The following is a 6,534-nucleotide window of genomic DNA, read 5'->3' as shown; positions in this document are numbered from 1 at the left end:
ATGTTAAGCTGAGGCACTTAATTCCGATGTTTTGTGACCCACTTCACATTGGAAAATCTTCCACACCTTCACTTTTACCTTGAGAATTTAGTAAATGTGTAAGAACTTTTCGACTGTACTGATTTAAAAACCAAATACCAAGGATACGAGAAATAGGTGGAAGGGTCTACATCTGAATTTCGTTTTACTGTCCAAACAATTCCTTTGCAATTTTTTTTTCTTGAAGTGTTTTCTGGTATTTATTCGGTTCCAAGTAGCGCTATCATGGTAAACTCATCGCCTAAAAGCGATGTTTAATATTAGTTTTAATCCACGCATCAAAATTGATTAGGTAGTTTTCCTACGAGTCTGCATCAGTCACCACCTTTTCTGCCCAGTTGAAGAATGTGTGAAAAGCAGTTGACCGAATAAGTGGTCATCGCTCAGTATCGTTTTCGTAGCAATGCTTTATTTTGAATAAAGCAATCGGCAGTGAGCGCAGCCATTTGTTTTACTTCGATTTTACTGATTTGACAGCGAAAGAATCGCAATATTCAACTAAAACATTTCACGCGCCGCTCTCAAGAATTGAGATCAAGTCCAAAGAATTACAAGTCTACGGGGAGAGTTTCATTCGATTAATTCGTTTCTGTAGCTTGCTCCGTGGAAGGATGATGGCTTCGAAGGATTTTGCTTAACCGACAGTCGGAAATATTTAAACTCAGCTGACTACGCTTCAGTCTCAGTCCGGGGTCTCAGTATGCTGAGACTTGAAGAGATATGACAGGAATGGCTGACTCCACTGCACGAACAGAATCGTCTCAGTCGGCGTAGAATCGAGTCTCTGGACAAAACAAGCATGGCCAGTTAAAACTGAAGTAACCGAGTTACCTACTCATAGTCAAAACCTAGCCTCCCAATCCTGCGAAGCTATTTTGCTGTACCTTTAAGACGTCGACAAACGTGCGTGCTAATTTTTGCCACGAGCACCCTGCATTGAAAATTCTATCCATGTCGATACGTGGTTTGATTTAGAGATATGGAACGTCACTAAAATTTGTGGTGACCTGAGATATCAGCGTGTAATTCAAGCTTCACAATTTTAGGAATTTTATTCAGTCAATATCCAAGATTGTCCCGTTATTACAAGTTTGTTCTAAGGCCCTCCATTGTGGTAAACAAGCTGCTATTGCCGTGTCTTAATTACGTAACCAATGGTTCCTTCCCTTTTGGTGGGTAATAGTAACACAATTGTGCACTACATGTATTCATATGATGAAAGCAAACCAAACTGGATATATTCTGTCGTTCAAGTAGTTCCTGACAGAGTCGGAGAACTAATTCAGTACTGTCAGTCAAAGTACGCCATCATTTGGACGGAAATTCTTAGCTTGATGTTCATTGCAGAAAACAGTTGTCTCAAATGGCCCTGTATAAATCACTCACAGTCAAGGGAATCTGCAAAGTCTTCGTAGAAACCAGGTTCGGATAAAAACGATAACCGGTAAATCTGGAGTCGCAAACTCATATAAATTGTTGCTTTTAACGCAGTTTTAAATCTGACAAGTCACGAGCCGGACGAAGCCATGTTTTAGGCTTAAGCATTGTCTCTGAGAATACAGTCGACTGAAGCCGATCCGCAGTACTATTTACTACCTCACAGTACTTTATAAGACCTGGTGTTGTTCGCATTGTATTGCAAGACTTCACAGTCCAAGTTCTTGGGTCACTTGAAGGCATTCACTGTAAACAACTCGAAGCAGCCGAAAATCTGCGAATAATCAAGCACAGACACCTTATCTGGAACTCAGCCTTGTGTGTTGCGATTATTCACCGGCTGGACTCTGAACCGTGGACATTTCTTTGCTGACTCAAATGACCTATGTGTGTTTAAATGAATGGCGTATTAAATTATATACCCGTATTAAAGATCATCCTGAGCTGAGTGAACTGATCCTCCAGTTGAGCTTGCCTACAATTTTGTAGCGCGATCAAAAAACGCACCATGTTTTTGTGCCGATTTCATTTGCATCTCAAAATCTGCTGTTCTTTTACAGAAAATTCTTGTCTGAAGAAGCTTAGCAAAAGTTATCGTTTATTTGAGACAGTCTGAGTGAAGTCTCAGAAAAAAGACACGTCAAAAAAGATCGCTCGTCAAACGTGCTAACCAAACTGAGAAGAACAAGGAAAGGTTCAGCCAGACCTAACAGCAAATTGCTCATTTTTCACCACGATTCCTCAAAATGCTTACTAGATCTTCTACTCTTCTGGTCCGCTTCTTTTTTATATTTTCTAACTGTTTCGGTGATGTGGACTTAAATGGACAATCGGTTGCATGTCGATGCCTGCTTAGTTTTGAAGACGAAGCAATGTGCAATTTGTGAAGGCCTCAAGGTAAGCGTGTCTCAGGTTATCTTTCCAAATTTAATTCACTATAATTTGGAAGCGAAATTTAATGTAATTTTAAAGAGAAAAATAACGATATTGATGGTGAAATGGGCTTTATTTTGTAGTTTTGTGGCAAAACTGAGCCAAAATTCTTTACTGAGCTACGAAGAAAACTGTAGAGCTACCAGGCTATAACTTAAATAAATAGTTTAGTGTCAAGCGTATCATAGTATCAGACTGTAAAGGTTTTGATAAAGGTTTCTGTTTCTGATATAACTCTTGGTTCGTTGTTTTCTCTTCGGCTCTATCTTTCAATTTTATGGTACGATTACATCGAAGTGTAGCTTTAGTTTATGTGGAAGAAGAGTAAATGTATTCGGAACTGTCATGTCTAGAAAAGGAAATGATTTGCAACGTACGAAATAATTCCTGTACTGAGAGGCTTTGGAATTACAACTGCAGAAATCATGACCCCGAATGTTTAGCTCATATAAACTTGAGCATTTGCTTCGCATGTCAAAATATCTAACTTTCCCCACTTCTCACACCTCACAAAGTGAAATTTATTCCCAGCTCAGTGATGTCGTTCTGTTGAGGCTTATACAGCTTTTTTCGATGCAGATTTTTGTAAATCCTGAATATTTTTCCTTTCTAGTAATGCTGAGACCTCTTATGTTTTCCTTCAATAAAGTTGAAATTGTTACTACTTGTCTTGGATCGTAGCCAGTTGGCACGGAATAGGTCCTTTTGCTTGATACCAGGATTGGTACTGGGACATATAGTAAACAAGGCCTGGAGGCCTGAAGACCTTGTTTAGTAGTTCTTGTCATGGTGGTTAAGTTTGTGCCCCCAAACCTATGAAACACAAGAATTTTATTAAATACACTGAGACCACTGAATGCCAACTACTGCAACACTTCCCAGTACTCAAAACATTCATCGTCTGCTGTAGGTTTTGTTATTGTCTTCAGATAGACCTATAGGCCCAAGAACTTGAGCTTGTCTTCCTGTTTATCTCAACAATGCGGTGGTGTACTGCTTTTGTTGAATTGCTTTTTGTCTTGAAACTCCATTAGATGATTTACCACTTATTACAAAAATGAAAGGCAAAATGAGACATGGCACATCTAGCTCGTGTAAATGCATATCTATAAACTAAATGAAAGAAGTAGCAAATTAAACCCAAGTGTACACATTCAAATGATTTAGCTTTTTATCACTCACTCACAGTCGGCAAAAAGTTTCTTTTTAACAGTTAGTAAATTCTCAACCGGTATTTATAACTTTATCAACCGGTATTCATAACTTCATTAAAGATTGATTGATTCATCAAAGAGTAAAGTTGAGTGCTTTCCAAACTACGTACGTGTAAACAGATCTAGTACGAAGAAATGTATTCTGCTATTGTCGAAACATTTAGAAAGGCACCGACCTTTACCTAAACGCTTTTTAAGAAAAAACAAAACTGGCGAAAGTTCAAACGAGGCCCAAAAGTACTGTGAAATTGATGTTAAAATCTTTAAATAACAAATATACTTTTCAAGAACACTAAACAAAGGTTACATAGTTTCACATAAACATTGATTTCTCCTAAGGTTTCCGTCTTAATTATAGTTTGCGGAGTAGCAATGCCAGTTATTTTGCAAGCAACTGAAATTGGTTATTCATCCTGGTAACATTCAAACATAATATCGGGAAATTTGCATACGCTCAAAAAGCAATAAAATAAAAAAAGCAGGATTCAAACAACCTCGAGACAAGATACAATTAATTACTTTAAAGAGTCAAATACACAACTTAAACGCTCAGCCATGCTCTTTTCTATGTTTTCCAGCCTGTAATTTAAGGACACAGTTACTTCTGAGGGACATCAGCGGCCTAATTGAGGACTAAACGCTTATGACAGTTATACTGCACTCGATCACCCATTTGGCGAAACCTCTTGTATTACCATTCGGATGAATGTTATTACGCAGTACCTTCGCATTGTATTTGTTGTTGTTTTGGTGTTCGCAGAAGCATTTTTTTAAGTTTTAAGCGTGTCCAGTCGATCTTACGAGTATTAAGTTTAACCTCGGCGTTAGGCATTGTCAAAATGGAGATAACGCCAGCATCGAACAAGGAACCAAAACATGACTTGCGTGTTGTGTCTGCTTTATCATAGCAAACAAAAACCACTAGCTTCGCCACCCGCGCTCTCAATTCAAACAAAGGACAATAAATTGCATGTAAGATAATGCGCTGATATTGTTCAAAACAAACTGCCTTACCTTTCAGAATTCCTCCAAAAACTGTTGCTTCAAAACACAATTGATACTGGACCGAATCATGAAAACATCTCTGCGTGTTCGGTGGTAAGGTATGAAGTTGCATGCTATCAATATTATGACGTCATCATGTCGTCATAATTTTAAACCTCTTTTAAATCTCGTTTTCCTCACTGTGCCTACGTTTTCTTCGGCTTGTCTCCGAAAACCCGTTTTTTAAGAGCTAAAAGGGCCTGTTGTTGTTTGATGTTAACTGTCGATAGCGTAATGAATTATAAGGAATGATATGGAATGATATGTGTTCCGGTGAAGCACTTGCATTGGTAAGGCGATAACTGACAAGTGAATGTGATCGGGGAAATCTCCATTCACCTGACAAAGTCTCAATATTTTTCTTTTTATTATTATTATCAATTATTCAGTTTGGGTTGCCCAGCTTACACACAGTGTATATTAATGTTGAAAATGAATAATTTCGCAATTTTTATCACGACGAACGAAAAAACTACCGGAAAGGCTTCCATTCTATGGCGTTGAATATTGATTCGTCATCATTACAGTCGTTCTGGGGAGTGGGACTTTCATGGAAGGAATCAGACAGATCACCACTGTCAAATGAGCTGATCGACCGCGACGGACCTCACCGCCGCTTTAATGCGTTCCTCTTATTTACTTCGTAAATGATAATTTGACAATTAACCCCTGCCGAAATGTTGTTCCATTTAACATCTGAGTTTCAAAGCATGAAAATGAACTTCGGGCCCGGGTTTCCGGTTTCTCAAAAGACGTTTAATGCACGCATAGTTAGTCCACGTCAGAGATAAAAAGTCTTTTAAGGTTTTATTCCCACAAGCCAAGGTAACAAAAGAAACAAAGAAAAACTTGCTGTAAAATACTGAAATTACACTGGTTATGTCCGCTTTTCTAGAGAAAGCCATCAGCTTCTTATTGCTGAACATGTTATGTTGTGTTTAATGTAAGTTATCTGCCTCTGACAAAACAGGATAAACCCACGACCCGTTTCCCATAAATAGCAACTTTTCTGTTGGTGCAAAGGATAAAGAATTCTCGGCAGTTGTAAGGTTATCATGCTCTGCGGTACGTCTAGTTGTTTGTTCAGGACATTTTGCCGCGATGTTTTTTCGACAACAATTGATTAACAATCCAAAAGTCACGTACCCAAACTATAAGATTGAATGCATTAGCATGAAGATTTAAATAAATATATTCACTTCCAGTTAACTCTCGTAAAAAGTCCACGTAAGGTTAAACCATGTAATGATTTGCCGCATCTCACTTTCACGTAGATTGATCCATTGTTTTTCTTTGGAGAATGTAATGCTCAGTTCAATATATGCTGAATTCATGATGAATGACAAACCTTAAAGACTCGCCATTCATAATGAATTGACACATTTCAGCTTTAATCACGTGAGCGGAGTTAAAATTCGGTTTCTATGCACTTTGGCCTTCCTCGAACACACGGGCCATATCTGAAAAGCGCATGGTTGTCTATCAGAAAAATATTCTTTAAGTAACTACTTAAGATTCACACTTATTTGCAAATCCTGCAGCAGCTCAAAAGGAGAAAAAAAGATATTTTTCTTTTTGTATTTGTTGGATTATTGAATTGAGAATAGCTCCCTGAATAACAACATCAGCTAGCTTTATTTACGTGACCATAAATACTTACTGTGTTGCAAAAGCTTTTGTAAACTAAAACTAAAAGTAAAATTGCCGACATAGTGACGTACTCTCCTTTCTTCATTTCAAACTTAGTCTGGCGAGCCCGACCTACGTTTGACTCGTGAAGTTTATTTGAGCCCTGTGCTGGAAAGAACGGTTTTTATTCAGTCTTTTGACAGCCACAACTTGAAAAATGCTCACGGATTATTTACCA

At 38.1% G+C, this 6,534-nt stretch overlaps 1 long non-coding RNA gene across 1 annotated transcript; it reads right to left on the bottom strand.

Annotated features, from left to right (window-relative positions):
- Window positions 1-210: 210 nt before the first annotated feature.
- Window positions 211-4,881, bottom strand: LOC149098363 (uncharacterized). Its single transcript, XR_016203800.1, has 2 exons — window positions 4,638-4,881; window positions 211-3,222 (listed from the first exon to the last, which is right to left on the bottom strand). It is a non-coding gene; the product is annotated as an uncharacterized LOC149098363 (long non-coding RNA).
- Window positions 4,882-6,534: the final 1,653 nt, after the last annotated feature.

This window comes from Orbicella faveolata, unplaced genomic scaffold (genome assembly GCF_042242905.1).
Source record: "Orbicella faveolata isolate gen_17 unplaced genomic scaffold, um_ofav_v1 contig_46, whole genome shotgun sequence".
NCBI lineage: Eukaryota > Metazoa > Cnidaria > Anthozoa > Scleractinia > Merulinidae > Orbicella > Orbicella faveolata.
This window is presented reverse-complemented; position numbering and strand designations above follow the sequence as displayed.